General features: G+C 35.1%; 1 protein-coding gene across 2 annotated transcripts in view; it reads right to left on the bottom strand.

Moving 5' to 3' along the window:
• Positions 1-19,093, bottom strand: part of IL1RAPL1 (interleukin 1 receptor accessory protein like 1) — a 711,140-nt gene that overhangs the window by 425,888 nt on the left and 266,159 nt on the right. The window contains exon 2 of one of the 2 annotated variants that reach the window (XM_032100866.1): positions 10,387-10,428. The exons of the other annotated variant lie outside the window; for it this stretch is intronic. The gene's annotated coding sequence lies outside the window, so the exon portion shown is untranslated. The remainder of the gene's footprint in view (positions 1-10,386; positions 10,429-19,093) is intronic. 2 annotated transcript variants of the gene reach the window in all.

Genomic DNA, 19,093 nt, shown 5'->3' with positions numbered 1-19,093 from the left:
TAAAAGCAGTTTAATAAGAACAAATAAAATGATCAACTTTTTAATATACAAAATATTTAAAACTTCATGGATCACCTAAATCATTTGAATCTAAGCATTTTAGAAAATACCATCACTATTTTGCTGATTATACAAGCTTTATGCAAAACAATAATTTATTTCAGTCACTGAGCATGAAGTTGCCCAAAGATGTGCCCAAACGGTTTTCAAGTACAATTTGTGGTTTTTTACCTTTCTAAAATATACCAACTTTTCTTTTACTTTTGACATGGAAACAGGAGGCCCCAAATTTACTGCAAATATTCCAATAAGATTGAGAGGGTAAATGTGGAAAGGTAGAGAGTAAGGTTCAGTTGAACACATTATCCTTATCCTTCTCCGTGTAATAAATATTATGTGTGTAATAATTGTTTGTGTTCATTGTTAAAAACATAGATATATATATTTTAATTTCTTTTTAAGGTGATCATGAGAATGAGAATGACCTCTCTGTATTCTCAGTGTAGAAAAGTGCAGCATTGTCATGTGAAAACAGGCAAGCTGCTGCCCTCTCCCTTCAGTTTCATAGGACTATGACAGAAGTGAACACAGAACAGTTTTTTGCTCTTTGCCTGGCTCTTTGTTGCAATCCAAAGTTATTTTTACCTCCTGTCTTTCTGAGTGGGAATTTATTTTAACAGTAGTGTCAAATTGGTAGAAATTAAGCAGGACTTAGAGGCTGATAACAGTGAAGACAGAAGGAGCAATAGGATTTCAATAGCAGCAGTGAGTTGTTGAAGCAGCTCAGCTTGTGGAGCTAAGTTCTTAGTCAGTAATATGCCTTGGTTGACATGAAATTTGATGGAAATAAAAAAACCCCTGTGAGTAGTTGTCAAGCTGACTGACACAGCTCATTCCAGAACTATTGGTTTTATGTCCCACTGGAAAAAAGAAAATAAAAAAAGAAAGCAGAAAAGAAAAGAAAAGAAAAGAGAAAAAAGAAAAAAGAAAAAAGAAAAGGAAAAAGAAAGTGGTTTTAAGGAGTGTCACAGTGAAAGGGGGATAAAAAGAACAGTCAATATATGTTTGCCATGTTATTATGAAAATATTGTTTCGATGTTAATGCCTTGACCTGCAGCACTAGGCTTCAGAGACAGGGCATAACCAAGGACAGGTCACTCCATTGCATACCCAGCAATGTTTTGGTTTATCTCTGTTTCCTCTGTGTTTTCAGACATGCTTTCACACAGGCACAACCTAAATATTTTGGAACTTGTCAATTGACAATCCCAAAAATAAAAGTTCCAATTTCAGCGAAATTCAGTTCCTCAGCAGCAGTTTGTATCAGCCAAAGCTGGTACAGTCTTTCAAGGCATTACATCCATTAAGTAACAGAATCTAAATTTGGGGATTTGGGGTTTGTCTTTCTGTTTCAGCCATCTAGATTTAAGTATGATATATCTTATTTTGGAGGAAAAAAATCTGTGGCCAGCTGTACCAAGCTACCCACAGGAAAAAATAATAATTACCAGAGGGAAAATAAAACAACCCAGACATTAGACTCCAACTAAGTTTCTAGCTTTACTATCACTCATGTTTAAAGGAAATGAATGTGTATATAACCTCAGAATTTGGGAGAGGCACAGGTCTCTGCTGGCAGGGCATTTTGAAAGCAATTAATTTGTTCTGGGTTTTACTACGCTGTGCCAAAAAAAATAGCATTACTCTTCCATGACCTACTTCATCAGGCTGATGGGAATGTTTGCTGAACTATGTAGAGAACTTTAAAAATATACAACGATGTAGAAAACTTACTATTTTAACTGAAAACAAAAATGGGATTTTTAAAAAGAGAAGGGATATTTACTACCCAGAATAAAGTCAGTGGGCTAATTCTGAAATTCTCCTTAATATTAATTTGATCACTTACTCTACCGAGATAGCTAAGAGTGAGGAAAAGCAAAACTCAGGTTTCTTGTTGTTTAAGTTTTGTTTGGTGTTTTAGCCTTCCATGCCTTCCTGTAGGTTTTCAAGCAAATCATTTCAAAGCTAAAGTGTGGTCTTTCATATATATTTCTAATTCTTTAAAGCTTTGACCTTAATAAATTCACAATAGAAAAGGTTTAGATGTTATAAAATAAGGTGTCATTGCTGTAATCTTAAATACACACACACACGAAAGATTCCCATATGTATTACTATACCTCAAAATCTAAATCTCCAAAATTACTACATTATATTCCCTTCTTTAGAAAATTGAACATATATATATCAAATGAGTGTCTTTGGAAAAAAAATATTTATTTCTCTGATCCTAATATGATAAGGCTATGCAAAAGAGAAAACACAGGCATTATTAAATATTCATGGTGTCTGATTACAGGAGGTGGTTGTGTTTTTAAGGGTTAAGAACAGAAAATTTGTGTTAGGAATTCTTATGCTCTGAAGAGAGCTGTGTCATTCTGTTAAAAAGTAGAGAATAATCAGGGTAACATCCCACTTGGTAGTAAGCCACTTATAGATGTCAACAAATATATTTACCTTGTTAGGGAAATTGCCTCAAACAACTGTGATCCTGAGATACAGAGAGCAATCTCCCCGGACTCAGCCGCTTTTAGGGATCCAGAAATCGTAACAGCACATCTAAGTGAAGAATGAGTAAAGACATACTGGACACACTTCTTGTGTATTTAGTAGTACAGCTTTATCAGAAAGATACTGAAGGATAAACAATCGCTGCTGATTTGGGAGATGGAAACTAAAATGCTCTAAGCACCAGACACAGAAATATATGGTGCCATTCTGTCCTTCTCCCATTTGAACCCAGAAAATAGCCTATATGTCCACCCTTTGATGATTTTTATCAATAGGCATGTAAGCATGTACTATTTCTGTATATATAAAGGTTGTATGGACCAATCTCAATCAAAATGCAACTTTAAAAAATGGCACTGAAAATTAATTCAAGTCTGCGTGTAGTTTGATAATCTTGCTTGTTTTTCTGTCCTTAAAAGCATCTCTTAGGAAAAAATTATTTATCTAAAACCAGACCTATACTAAGTTCTGTTCCATACATTAAAAAGTCAGAAAGGTATGGCAATGAGGGAGTAAGTATTTAACCAAAGCAGAAGGTTCTTGCTCTGATAAATAACAAAGGAAATAGAGAAACAGTGTTTCCAAACCAATGTATTGTATGGGTTGAAAACAGTAAAGGGTTCTTTACTGTTTTCAGGTTTGTACATAAAAAATTATGATTATGCAATTCTGAAAATTTTTCTAAATTTCCCATATAAGACTGACAAAATTTCTTTGATAGTGAAGAATGAGCATCTACACTGAAGTACTTTTTTATTTCATTTTTTTTCAGATTTGAACAGCTAATCACTACAATGATACCAATACTAATATATAATCAGGCTGACTTTCTCTCTTGGAAAGATAAAACCAAGAGCTAAGATGTATCTAAACCACCAAAAAAAATGTGTAAACTCTTTATGGTATTTAGGCACAATGATCTCGGAGGACCTACACTGCAAAAAAGCTTATCAGTGTTTACAGACCTCAGTACAATATTTAACACAGGATTAAAGACAAACAGGAATGCATATCACATGACTCTTGGGGTTTCTGGCCACCAGCAGCTAAATTTGTTTGTAATCGGTGCATATGGAAAAAACCAGAAACATAAATCATGTTTATTCTCCTCCTGTTTGCTTCTGTTTTCTTTAACCAAAAAGAAAATTTTATTTAGAAATTATTTCATCTTCCACCAATTTTTCACACTTCTCCCCAAAATGGTTTTCAGTCAGAGTGGACCGTGGTAGAACAGCTGATCACTTCTTGCTTTAGACCAAAAAAAGTAGCTTTAAGATTTGTCATTGTTCGGGCTCAATTTCAAAGTAGCATTTATTGAAGGCTCTCTTCAACACAAGTATTTCAGCATAGCTGTACAGCAGAAGGCAATATATTTTACCTTAGACTGCTAAAATATATTTTCAAAGGATACAGGAATCTTGAGAATACTAATAAAGCCTAATGAAGCTATTTTCTCTGAGATAAAAGTAAACAGAGAAGGTTGTAAAGTAGTTTTCAGTTTATTTGCAGGATTTATGAAATGTTCTATGCTATGTTGTCCTTCTCTTAACTGTGAAAAAACTAGGTTTTATTTTTGCATTTGAAATGCAAAGTTATGTGTTTCTTTCATGAACTATAACCAGTCTATGTGGGTTTTTCTAGATACTTGGTATTTGGCACTCACAAAAGGATATAGTCCCAAAGTATAAAGAGTTAAAGATGTAAAAAGGTTGAAATTACAGCAGAATTATTTAAAACTAAATTATGTATTCAGGGAAATATGATAATAAATTAAATTTCTGAACTCATGAGAGGGGACTGAAGTTCCAGGAAATTTGCTGAATTCTCCTAATATATATATTTTTTCTCTTCATGCTTTATACACTTCCCACTTTTGGCAGGAGGCAAAAGTGCTGCCATTGCTGTAAAGGACATTTCCACAGTGTCTTTAAACTTGATCCTAAGGAGGGAATGTTATAGATCGCTTGAATTAATTCACCTAACTTTTTAGCCTAGTTTTGAAAACTTTATCAACCTGTGATCTTTGGGTATAATTAGCTGAAACTCCAAGCTTTGGATCAATACTTTGAATTGGCATGCCTTTGAGATTTGTTAAATCATTGTCTTAAAATACCATAAAAACTGTGAAGTTCTTGGTGAATAATTTATCCAAAGTAACTTCAGTAATTCACTCTATAGCAAGTCTTATTGATCTTGATAACATTGCATGAGGCATGACTTGGCTGAACTGATCTAAAGGTTATCTCAGAAGCAGGAATATTTCCTTTTCCCTTCTTCCTGGTTTGAGAAAGAGATGATCCTTGCCAGAATCTGTGTTAGCTTTAATTTTTTGATGGCAGCATTTTCAAATATTCCATTTTGCATATTTTAGAACAGAAATTCAGTGTTAATGGAAAAGCTAAATATTTATTCTATCATTGCATTAAATATGAGTGAAGAAATGTAGGGAGTACATTATAGGTGCTTATCCTTTTATCTCTTCAAAGTTATTGTGAAGGATTGCCATTATCAAACTGCAATCTACAGAAGAAAATAGATATCACACATAAAAGTAAAAAAAAGACATTTACAATTAAAAGTGAGGGTTATCATTATTATGTGGCATTGTCCCCTAGGAACTTGAACAAATTTTCTTCATATAATTTTAATACCCAAAGAGTGGTAGAGTGAAGAAGTCCAAGAGAATGTATTTTAGTCATTTGAGATTGAGGGTAAAGGGAAAGAGTAAGCTAGAGTACTTTTTAATATCTTAGAAACTTAAATGTTGTCTCGTAAACTTCTGAATTTTTTCTTTCTCCAAACTTACAATCCAATCAGAAATATAAACATAGGCTCCTTTCTTAAAGTTGAAAAAAATAGCTTTTAGGGTAAAGTTTGTTTGTGACCTACCGATAAATGAGGAAAAATCATTGGTCATAATGGTTGTCAATGTGATTCAAGTCTGGCACAAAAATTTGGGAATGCAGGAATAGTTTTAGTTCTAACTTTCTAAAAGGAAAAACCAAGTCCCTGGAAGGGCATCCTCCTCATCATTTGCTGCCATTCAAGAGGATCATTGTTTTTGAACTAGTTCTTGACCTGCTGGAAAGAAATGATGAGGGCTCAGACAAGCTGCATGAATTCCTCAGCATTGATATTGCTGGTGGCATGCACAGTTCTTGACTTTCTTCATTACCGCACTTGCATGCTGTGATAGAGATAGAAGGAATAATTAGGAACAACTACTTTGATTTTCACACTTTTCAAGTTTGCAGGATACCTTGTTGAAATATAGAAACATACACACACAGAAATATAGTATATGCATGCACAAGCACACACATGCAAACAAACACACAAAAACATCCATCCATAAAATGAAATAATGCAAAAAAAAATCAATTGATGCTGTACTGAATGTAGGTTACATTTTCAATGTTCCTTTATTTCTTCCATATCAGAAAAAAAATGGCCTTTTGCTGCACTCCTTCTGAATGCTTAAGAACCTCCATTGATCAACAAATCACAGCCTGATAGACATTGCTGTGTCACAGAAGTAGCTCATTATTTTTCCTATATGAAGCCGGTGCACTGCACTATTTATGTACATCCTTTATAACTATAACAGATCTTTCAGCTGAGATTGCTGAATGAGATTCCTGAGGTTTAACCCAAAAAGTAATCCTCTCAAACTACTTGGAAACACGATTATCATGCAAGCCCTGCAGGCTTTTCTCATTGCACAGACTATGACAAAGACCAATGTTTAGGCAGAAGGGAGGGAGAGGAACTGAACTAGGGATTAGAAGAAAAGTGGCATTTTGAAAATTTTGTGTTTTGAAAATTTCTTTAAAACTTTGCAGAAAAAATGCTGAGTGACTGCCACTTAATTTACAAGAAAAAGCAAGACATGTAGGTACAATGTCCATGAAAATAGAGCTAGATTCCTATAGTAGACTGCGCTGGTTTAAACTGGTACTTCATTTAATTACAAATTTTTAATAACTGCAGATACTCTGAGCAAAGATAGTAGTGAAATTTACAAACTTGAGCCTCTTCTCTCCGCTTTTCCTTTGTTCATTTTTTTCTTAGCTCAGGAAGATAACAGCGTACAAGTATTTTTAAGAACTTAACTATACAAAAATTGATATTAGCAATGATACTACAGTGTGTGTACTTCTCTGCAAATTTCCTATGTTCAGAGCCACTGGAGCAGTCCAGGGGAGGACTTGTAGTGTGATTAAAGAATCAGAAACAGCTATCAAATGGAAGAAGGCTATACTACGTGTGGAAACCTAATGTGTGGCTAGATAAGGCTACAAAGGCTAGGTAAGGCTGCAGAACCAATGGGGAAAGATGGCCTGTGATATTTCCTACTGGCAGGGAGTGGGAAGGAGAGGGGGTCAGAGAAAGAGAAGAAGAAAGAACAGAAAGTGAAAACTGCTTTTTAAACTAAAGCGCCAGACTGACACAAAAATAAATGGATGCAAATAGCCAGGAAGACAGAAGTGTGATTTTATAGGGCATATGGACTGCAAAACTAAGGTGGACTTTTGCCAATTGCTAAAGGTGTGATCCCAGAGTTCAAAAGAATTAGACTTGATTACCCTGAATGTCTTGTTCTGAAGAAGCCAGATTATCAGAGTATCTCTTCTTTTAGATACCAACATAAACATAAATATTATCTGGTTAATGGTTGGACTTGATGACTTTTGAGATATTTTCCAACCTTAATAATTCTGATTTGAATATTTTATGATCTATATGCTGATTCAAGTACATTTGCAGATCTATACTTACCAAGTATATGTGAGGCATTACAGTGGCAATTTCCTAATATGATTTGCTACCTTTAGTGGTTGGATCCTGCCTGGCCATAAGTCATGAGTACAAGAAAACAGCCATACATTGTGCACTTGGATAATACACGGCTGTGAAATAACAGTTTCTGTGAAAAAAAAAGAATGCTCATATGGACATCAAAGCAGCAGGGCTTACTTGAAGCTTGGTACTAAAATATTTTCCGATCCAGTATTTACAGATGCAAACACTTCCTTTTATTTCTGCCATTCCTTTCCTTTTTATCACCTTATTGTCTAACACATTGTCACCCCTGATGGAGAAATCTTTGGTAATGTTCGATTTCCAAGGGCACAACAAGAACAAGAGTAATAAAAGTCATTCAAGAGGACAGCAGCTGAATTTGGTCTCATGCAAGAGCTCTAACAGGTAGTATAATGAAGTTTAATTTCTCAAACATCATTGAACTTCTTGAAGAACAGGGCAAAATAAATACAAAAGTGTTCTGAACTAAAAAACAGAGTGACCACTGAGGTCTGAAAAGGAAGACTAACATAAACTACAATAACTTATCTCTTTATCATTTGACAATGATGTGACTTTTAGATGACCATCTACTGAAAACTTCAGTACTGAAAATTGAAATTAGGTTTATTGAAACAAAGTCCAACACAAAGAGCATGAACAATATTATTCAAAATTTTCATAGTTTAAGATCAATGTCACGATAGTTTAAAAACAGTTAGGCTTTGGTTTTTAAACAGTACTTTTTTCATCAATAGGGAAGAAGAGTTTTCTCAAAAATAGATGAAATGACAAAGACAACTCAAAAAACTAATGGAAACATTTTGATCTGATAGTCAAGATGGTGGGAAGGCTGTTTCAATATAATGGTCTGAATACAACTTTTTTCATAAGCAATGAATGTCAATTCTACAACATCACACAGATTCTCCCTCGGGTAATTATACTAGTGCCAATATCGTTCAGCATTATAATTAATGATCCAGATGATGGGATACAGCACACCCTCAGTGATTTTACAGATGATACAAAACTTGAAAGCGTGGCTGATGCACCATATTGGTGTCCTATTATTCAGGAGGACCTCAAAAGGCTGGAGAAATGGGCCAAAAGTTCTGGAGATCAACAACAGTAAAGGCCACATCCTGACAATGAGGAGGAATAACCCCAGGTACCAGTGTATGCCCCATCTGGAAAGCAGTTTGGCAGGGAGTGTCCTGGGTGTCCTGGTGAACACAAAGTTGGACATGAGTCAGCAATTTGCCTTTGCAGCCAAGAAGGCTAAAGGTAACCTGGGCTGCATTAGGTGAGAGTGTCGATAGCAGGTCAAGGGAAGTGATTATTTTTCTCTACTTGACTCTGGCAAGAGAAATCTGAAGTGCTGGGTCCAATCCTGGGCTCCCCAGTATGAGAGAGACGTGAACATACTGGAGTGAATCCAACGAAGGGGCTCAAGGACTGAAGCATCTGGCATAGAGGAAGAGGCTGAAAGAACTGTGACTTGTCAGTCTGGAAAAGAGAATGATCAGAGGGATCGCACTCCCTGATGGGGTGTAAAGAGGACAGAGACAGACTTTTCTCGGGGGCACAAAATTAAACTTAAACATAAGTAAAATCTTCTTTGAGAGGAGGAAGGTCACACACAGAAAGGTTGTCTAGGGTTGTGGAGTCTCAATATTTAGATATATTAAAAACCCAGCTGGACAAATTCCTGGCTACCCTGCTCTTGCTGACCCTGATCTGAGCAGAGGCTTGGACTAGGTGATCTCCAGAGCTGCCTTCCTGCCCCAGCCAGTCTGTGAGTTGGTCATTCAGTGTTTTAATGAACAAGTTATATGGCTCAAACTTATTTTCCAGAGAGCTAATCGTATCTCTAGATTGCAATCTTTTCTTCCATGCTTCCCTCTCATTAAACTTGACAGCATCACAGATGTTTTTATATTGCTGATAACAAATTTCTAGCTACCTAATGCAAACAGCATTGTGTAAGTCCAGAGAACCAATTCCAGTGAACAGTGTCAGCTCCACAGACACTACACTCTTTATGTTTTCAGTCATAAAAATGAATTCTGATGACTTATTATCTAGAGGGACACAAAGTAAAACTTTTCAACCATCTTTTCTTTATGCTTGGCAGTGTGTGTGCACATAGCAGAGGGAGTGCTCCAAGAGCCTGTTAAGGGGATTTATATGGGCATAACTCAGATGTTTCTCAACAGATTTAGTTGCCAGGGTAATATGAGTGTCCAATGAGTTACTGTCCCTCTAATGAGTCATAAGGAAAATAAAGGCTTTGGAAGAAGATCCATAGTTTTACAAAATCTTTTGAATACTTAGAAAAAAAAAAAAAAAAATTCCCATAGATTGAGAGTTAGGGGTTATAGGGGCTTTATATATATGTGTATGCGTGTGTGTAAAATGTACCAAAGTTATGGCAAAATCCTGGGAGTGAAACTGGGTATTTGAGTACCACAGCAACTTGAAGACTTGGGAGAGATTTTTTATGTAATACCATATTTTGGTTTGGGGATTTTTTGGTTTTTTTTCATCTGAATAGTGTATCGTCAAGAAGCACTTTATTCAAGACTTAAGACAAGGTTGTTTTGTGTCCATGTGACTGATGCCAGACTGGCAAGTAGTCTTGAGGGAAGGGCTGTTATTTCCAGAGGAACAGAACTCAGCTTGATCTGACTAGAGACTTCGTGCTGGCTTGGACCAGGACAAGGTAAGTTTCTCATGTGGACATGGTCCAAGTCTCAGATCAATGTAAATTCTCTCGGGCATGAACCTGTTAAAGTAATATCACCTCATCCAACATTTGGAAACAGCTGTTGTGAGTGAGCAAGTGAGGTTCGGATGCCTGTCTTCTGCAACACGCTCTAAAAATCGAGAAAGGAAAAGGACAACCTAGCCACTGTGTATGAGGCAAACATAGAGACAAGTTGTGAGAAATCCAGGTTAGTCAGGACAAGATGATTCCAACTAGTAGGAAGCTGTTCATAAGTTTACCTGATTGAAGAACTGCTCACAGCTTGTCAGAACTTCAGAGCTCTGTAACAGAATTGAAATGAATATGTAGCAGCTTTCATTACACAGAAGCAAAAAATAATTGACATAGACCACCTGCTGAGAGAACATCAGCACTAATGTAATGAACTTCAATTTGCAGAAGACAAAAAGTGCTTTGTCACAGTGATGAACTGATATTACTGTACACTAGACTTCTGAAAGTGTCATGAAGAGCTGGAGTCCTTGGAAACAGCACCAAAGGAAAATCATGTGCTGTGATAGTTTTAGAGCTAGCCCCTCTGGCAGCGAGGCGCTGTGTGCCTCCTTATATGCCTAAATATGCCATTATGAATATCCATACATGCATATTCTATATATGTTATGCATAAACATATGAGTGTGTATACATATTTGTTCTTATGCATACACTTATATACATGTGCATATACAAACACATATTTGTATATCTACACACAAACTTATGTAATTGCAGTATATATTCATCCAAGAGGGCAAACTGGAAAGCACAATGATTGGTCATGAAGAATAATAAGAGAAGAGCTCATAGTTCCTAGAAAATCCTTGAAAGAGAACTAAAATATGTACAAAAATATAAGAATCCTCAAAACAGATGAGTACAATTATGTGAAGTGTTTCAGAGTCTCCAAGTGCATTAAGAGTTCCAGTAACAAATAAAATAAGAGTAAAATAGCACCAATGTTTGAAAACTTGGTATGCTCTGATAAAAGAAGGAAGAATCAGCAGGAGGAGTGCATTCTACATAGCTTCCCAAAACTATCATGCAAATGCAAAATTAACAAATCTACAAATCAGTCTGTGGAAGATATTGAGAGAAATGAATTCAGAGGATAAAAGGTCACTAGAGCTGTTTAAATTTCTAAACTAATGGTAAACAGAGAGAGAAAATATTTCAGTATTTATCTACACAGGCCTATGAGCTGAATTTTTTTGAAATGTAGATGATGGTGATAAATAAATATATGTCACAGGAGCACTGACTTTAAACCAAACAAGGATTTGACCCACTAATGCTGAAAATGTCTAACTGGGGATGAAATGGAAGAATTAGACTTGATAGAAGGTCAGAAATTATAGAAAATAATGAATTACAGTTTGTGTCTTTAATAGCATATTGTCATGCAAAAACACTCCTGCACTTCTGACTGTAGACTCTGATGCAATAGTTGCTAAGAGCCACCACCATTCTGGTAAGCACTTCTGAAAAAGATCAGGATTGAAGAAGCATGACAAAACTTAATTTTTATTTCCTTACCCACCAGTGGTTTTTTTCTTTATCTGATGTGTTCCTTACTCAAGCTGTGCTGCTTATTATGCTTTATGCAGTGAAAAACATCACATCAGGGAGCCCTTTTTTTACAGAAATTTCATATAGACACACATGTTCTGTCCTTAAACATATGCAGGTGAAAGCAAAATTTGGTTGTATGTCTTCACCTGCAAAGGAGTTTATACAGTATTTGATATCTGTGCACACTGTTGGTTAAAAACACTTGAATAAGTCTGATAGTTAGGATACCTTTTGCTGCAAGAGAGTGAGCATTTATTTGAGTTGAATATGCTTTTTTCTGTGCACTCTGTACAAGAAAACTAAGTCCTGTGATTTTTATCTTCAGGAGAATCACAGGAAAATGAAAACTAGCGAACAGAGATAAAGCTAGTATGCTATATAAGAATGCACAATTAAGATAATAATTAATGTAGTGAGTGTACCAGGTTTTATAACAGAAAAAAAACCCCACAGAATTATATGATCACTGATGTGTTAAGTGGCACCATGACCAAGAGAGACACACCTTATTTATGGGAGACTAGTACTGCCCTTCACAGGGATACTAAACTCTATATGGAAAAAATATCTGGAAATGGCATTGATTCAAATTACCATATTGTCTCATATTTAAGATAATTTCGAAAATTTTAAATTGGTGATGTGGCAATTAGAGAAAAATCTATGCAGAAATAAGCTGATCATTTCTGTGAATCCACACTGCATTAAAAAAGGGGTCAGTAGTCTTAGAAGATCAATGGAGAATTGGACTGTTCCAACTTTCCATAAATGTCTACTAAATTATTTTCAACTTTCATGATTATAAAAACTTCAAATTTAATCTACAAGAGGCATGAAGATACCTTGTAGAGTTCAGGAAAAGTACATTTTGAAATATATATATGGAGCAATAAACATCTGAATAGTTGAATGAAATAGGAACAAAATATCATCGTCAGGTACACATTATCTGAAGTTTTTCAACTCAGACAGAAGGAAGGTATTCAGGTTTGGAAGTTATGTAAGTGTTATGTACTTATTTCTAGAGTAAGAGAAACAGAACTGAGAGACTGAACACATTTTAAAAAGTAATGAAAGGTAATAATCCTTAAAAATATAAACTTAAGTATCTCATGCTGTTTTGAACGCAGCCATGTTGACACTTAAGGGTGGGTCTGTATTTTGCATGACATTGCCTTTTATTCATAGGTCATGTTGGAAATTTTATGAAATTCTATAGAATCCATGTGAGCCAACTTTTCCTCCTGAAAAATTTTCAGTGTGTCTGAAGTCTTGTTCTACACTGTGTAGAAAAAAAAAGCAATTTTAAAAATCTTCCCTCAAATCCTGTAATTGACACGCATTCCATGGAAATAGTATATTCTCTCCATATGGCTTAAATTCCAAACAACAGTCATTTTTGAAAAATGTGTGCTAGCCAATCCATAAATCATCCTCTAATCAGACAAAATTTAAAGTATTTCCTGAAGGAGTATCTTGATATATGGCTTCTAGACAGTTACATGAAATGACTTAATGGTTTTAACTCTGTAAGACAATGAAAACTATAAAACAATTTTAAAAGTCAACAGATGACTCAAGAAAACTTCAAACACTCTGAATCTTATTCAAAGTACAGCCCAAAAAACATGCAAGCGATAAATACATATTTAATTTTTCTGGTGAATCAATGTCTCTTTTTGTGAAGCATCTTAACTAAGGGACATTTGAGGATTTTAACTGAGAAAACTGCTGGATTAGGATGATCATTGGTCTCCGATCTTTAATCAGATGATCACTTAGTGTGATTTGTGGTTTGAGTTTATCACACCACCTCTGTGAGTTAGAAAGAGATCATAGTTCCCATTTTCAGTTGGCAAGAAAGTGCTAAACAATTTACTGGACACAAAGCAGAGATTTACTCATGATGGAGCAGAAAATCGAACTGTCCCAATTTTTATTTGGTTGTTGAAAGTATTTTGTAGACAAAGAACAGTTATTATTTTCACTTATGATGCCAGCACTTTTAAATTAAAGAAACAGTAACAGCAATCTTCAATTCCAGTCTGCAGTTGTCTTCTCCATTCCACAGAGACAAGAAAAATATTTATAAAAATAATTTAAATTACTTATCTCATAAAAAAGCTTTTTGAAAAATTAAAGAAATTATAACCTTTACTTCCAGTAGAAAAAAAATTATTCATGAATACTTGCACAATTTGAATCAAGGGTATAAAATCCAGTATTGTATTACTGAATTTCATACCAGCACATATATTTACAAAGGGATAAGGTATAAAATGACATACAAGTACAGTCAATTGGCTTTTTTGACATGTATTACTATGTGTTTTCAGATGGAATTATGTACTATTGACAGGAAATTCTGTACTTAGAGTGGATCATCTGTTATCTTATAGGATCTGCTATGCTGGAGCAGACCTCTGATTAGCTCAGCACTCTATCTTTAACATGGGCCAGGGCCACATACATCAGAGGAAGATGCAATGTACCCATGTGGAAAATGATGGAGGAACCTGCCTCCTTAAAATGCAGCTTTGTGCCCTTGTTAGCTAAAGATTACCTTGTGCCCTGAAGAGCAATGGAAATTACCTGAAGGATGAAGGATTGAAGCTTCTTGTTTCAAGCTGTAAAATCTGATAAATACAAAAAGAAATACACTGTCCAAACGGGTTGTTGCAAATATGTCTGCTACAGCACTCTCTGAAACATATTGGCTTCAACAGCACCAAAAAGAAAATACTGGATTAGATGGACTGCCAGATCGGTCATATCTGCTTTCCATTTCCTTTACAATAAGGAGAATTTCTTGCTACCCTTCAGGTGTTTTACTATACAATTTTATACATATAAGGGTAGCCAATGATGAGGATTAATATTTTGTAGACAACTGTTTTCTAGGCATGGGTATAAAATATACTATGTTCTGTGCTAAAAATTTGTCAATGTCAGAGTTAAAACACTGAATATTTTTACATGTCCCAACCTCAAATGAACAAGAATATTTTTTCAATTAAATGAGCAGAGTGTTGGAAAAACTGTCAAAAGGCGAAGAAGAATAATGCGATAGTACTTGGTAGTACAATGAATAAACCAATACTGAACACATTAAAATTTTGAACACTGAAGAAAGCAATCCTAATTTTTTCATGGAAACAGTAAAAAGGAGTTACCACTGGTTGTCAGTAAATACCAGTTGTTAACCTTACCACTTAGCCAAAGATTTGCAATTATAATGAAGAGTTCTATGACAGTATTATCTAAAGGGTAAAGAGTAAAAAGGGTGAAGAATGAAAAATAAAACCAAAACATATAAAAATGATAAGGAAAGAAAGTATAAAATACTTGTGGTCCTCATATCCCAAAAGGATAATAAGATTTGAAAAGAAGAGAAGAAGGGCAGCAAGAATTCTCAAAGAGGTACAAACACTTCTGAATGAGATCTGACCTTTAAACCTCAGGCATGAAACAGAAGTCTGTGAAATCATGGATGCCAAGAAGAAGGTGAATAAGGAATGAGTGTTTAGTTTTCGTCATAAAACAAAAACTGAATCAAAGGACTGAAATCATCCGACTAGAGTTTTAAAACAGGAAATATGCTATCACTTTGCTCATAGTTGAACTCTGGGCATGCAGGTAAATGATTGCCTCAGCTTGCATAGGATCAAAACATTTCTCCTAACTCAGGGGAGAAAAAAACAAGGAATGAGTCAAGACAGTAATAGCGGTCTTGGACAGCTATTGGACATAATGGACCATATGAGTACATCTGAAAAATATAATACTATGCTTGCTTTTTCCCTGTCAGCCACAGACTGGGATCAAAACTGAGGTACTGAAATGTAATTTTTTTCTGACTTGATATGGCTAATTTCATACAACCCAATAGTAAATTCAAACTATTATTTTTCCCAATCTCTCCACAGTTGCTTCCTGTATCTTGCCCTCAACTATTATACCATCATCCTTGTTTTATTTGCTTCTCATTAAGGGACTGTATTTAATTCCATCTTTAGGCATGTCTCATTTTCAAATGTTCCTATACCTTTAATAATACATATATTGTGTTTATATATATACGTATATATATCTCACATATTTTTATATATATGATATATACACCCACAATTTTATGTACATTAGGGTGTGATACAACTTTAATATAGCTATTGTTAGCCCTTTTCTGCTTGGTTCAAGGGATACTAAAAACTACTAGGTAATTTCATGATAGTGGGTGGTGTGGTTCTAGAACTCATTTCTGAACTTTAATGAGGAATTTTGTATCCTTATTATATTTTCTACTGAATTCCAAGTTCAGGAAACTAACTGAGAAAAACAAAAACTTTAGTCATAAGAAAGTTTTGGATTCAGCTGCAAAATTTGACACTGATTTGAGGCAAAGCATTTTCCCTTATGGCAAAATATTACTGCTCCAAAATAACAACCATGAATGTCTTCCAGCTTCCTGCAACAGATTTTGTCCTAAATTCTGACAAGACATGCGACAGAGATGGTTTATGACTTTCCTTTTTTGTTATATAGTCATGTCTGTGATTGATATTCTAGGCCAATATTTAAAAATATACACTCTTATTTTTATGTCTCTAAGTGTTTTAATATAATCAGTAGAATAAAAGGTATTATTCTGTTGACTGGACTTCAAGACAAACAAAAAGTTTATTGTGAAAATTGCAGGTAAGAGGCCCCAGCTTTTTCCATTGTTCTCTTGGAATAAGATCCAATTTTTTAAATAGAAAAAACACATAGCTCTAATCAGATTATACAAACGTCACATTTTCCTTGTTGTTTCTCTGGTTTATGTTTTTAAATGACTGTGGAACTTGTAAAAGTTGCCAGACGCATTGCTCTGGAGGTAGTGTTTGAAGGTACGACTTCAGTGCGCCCTTATCCTATTTATGGTAATGCAAGACATACTGTTCCTTACTGTCTTAACACTTTGAAGAAGCAGCAATACCTATTTAAAAAGCCATCAATGCAAACTTTTCATTATAGGCAGTGAAATCATGATCTTTAGAGAACATCTAGAGAACCCTACATATGCAGGGTAATGCTGCTTGTTTCATTTACATAAAAATAGAAATATATGTGTCTTTAGTCACTGTTAAATGATAATGATCCCTGGCAGTCTGAATTCACTTAAAGTTTTATGGAAACAAAACAAACCATTTGGCATTCTCAAGGCACCATTCTCAAACATACTGAAGCACAACTTAGATTAGGTGAGCAAAACACACACTTATCCATAAGTGGCAAATTATACATAAAAAGACGTTTTCAACTATGACTTTAATTTTGATACACACACAAATACAGAAAACTATGAAAAACAAAATGAATAAAAAGTAACACCATTACTTGAATTCCATTTTGTTCATATAGGAATGTAACAAGACAAAAGTAACATAAGCATGCTTTTCAAAATTTGTCTTTTAAACTTAAATGTAGAATTTCTACATTAAACAAAACAAAATTCCAGTCCAATAATTCAGTCATGTAATATGTTTATTACATGCATAGGCAACTAGCCTGAGCTCAGCTCTATACCACCACCCTTACCAGGAACACCCAACTCTAGGAACAAACCCAGGCAGATCATAAAAACCCAGCCAAACAGGGTCTACAATTCAGTGTAAGAATTCCTCTCTTATTCTCCTCTTTCCATCTCTTCCACTTACATCCTCAGAGTATATCAATCAATTCCAATCAAAAGTCTGTTAAATTCTTATCCTTAATTCAGCAGCAGAGCAGGAGTGGACCAATGGTGACATTGTCTCTCCAAATGTCCCTCCAGTTCCAGCCCAGGCCCAGACCAACACTCTGTGGCCCCAGGCCTCCGCCACCTTTGTGTGGGTGAGCACACAGAAGAAGGGCTTGTGTGATATATCCCACACGCTCTGCTTGCCACTCCTTGCCTTGATTCTGCCTTTGAATGTACTGCTTCCTTGCAACTATTTTCTGTGGCACAGCAGAAATGTTTTGATTTGTTTGGCTTTTTTTTCCGATCTTAAGGCAACTGGAGGCATAAAACTGGGTAAAATTATAAAAAGTTACTTCCCCTGTTCTGACTGAGAATATGCAAGAACATATGAAGACTCCACAGCAGGAGAGTTTTTCCCTGTAGATATATACATGAAGCATTGCTGTAAGTAAACAACAAACAAAAGCACAAAACAAATAGCAAGGAAAGAAGACACCCAGAACCATACTAAAGAAGTTTGTTTTTTCAACATGGTTATATTTATAGAATGGGTCCTTTATTGCTGTTTTGTTTTGTCTACTTTCAAAAATAAAATTGAGAAGTCCATCTGCTTAGTTACCTGGATTGTCTCTTCCTGGTTTTGATTCAGCTAAGGATAATTTTCCAAGGAAATTTGTATTTCATTTTATCCTCAGTAAAGATTGAATGATCTCAGTCCTGACAACCCAACATGGCATCTAAGTGCCTGCTGCAGACAAAGAAATGACCAGTTTCTTTGCCAGGTGCTCTGTAGCTCTCCAGTTCTATTTACCAGCTCCAACTTATCACTGAGCTGCTCAAGGTGCACATCGTAAATGGGTCTGTAGAAACTCCTTCCAAATCAATTGAGTTCTTTTTTGTTTATGAAATATCAGTCATAGACTGGTGGATATGGTCTCACAAAAGACATCCTAGACTAGACGTTGTGGTGAGCCACCATGGGTTTTGAGTTGGTTTATGCTGGATAGGTGAAAGTGCTTAAAGCAACATAGTAGAGACAAAAAAAGCCAATGCTTATTTTCCAGCTCTAAAGATTTCTTTTTAAATGGTTGCTTGTTGCTTTGCCAATTCAGAGGCTTTACATTTCAATGGAATACAGAAGAAAAGGTAAGCATTTCAGCAGTGCTAGGTTTGATAATACCAGAACTCAGCTTCCCTAACATAATTTTGCAAGTTTTTCACCAGTTGAATACCTGACTTATCCCTTAGAAGTAAACAGCTTATATTCAATACTGTTAATAAAGCAGCTGTTTTATTCTGCAGTAACTTACACCAACAGCATTTCCAACACCATAGCATTGCTGTCTCACCAGGTAACTCCCAGAAACCAACTGATAATACCCTAACAAAATGAATGATTAAGTTCAAAAAATCATGTATAGGAATCCAATGTAAGGGATTTAATAATGGTAAAGTGAGAAGGTAAAGGGTTAAGAAATTATAATCCTTTCTCCTCTGCTACCCATACAGAATGTAGAATATATACCTTAATATTAACTGTTATATTTACAGTTATATTTACAGTCATGATTTACATAAATAAATATGTAAAGTTACATAAATAATGTCATCATATAACATAATAAACGTCATTTTATAGCAAATTTTACCTTACATTT

This window comes from Corvus moneduloides, chromosome 2 (genome assembly GCF_009650955.1).
Source record: "Corvus moneduloides isolate bCorMon1 chromosome 2, bCorMon1.pri, whole genome shotgun sequence".
Lineage (NCBI taxonomy): Eukaryota > Metazoa > Chordata > Aves > Passeriformes > Corvidae > Corvus > Corvus moneduloides.
The sequence above is the reverse complement of the archived record's forward strand: the minus strand, read 5'-3'. Positions and strand labels throughout refer to the sequence as shown.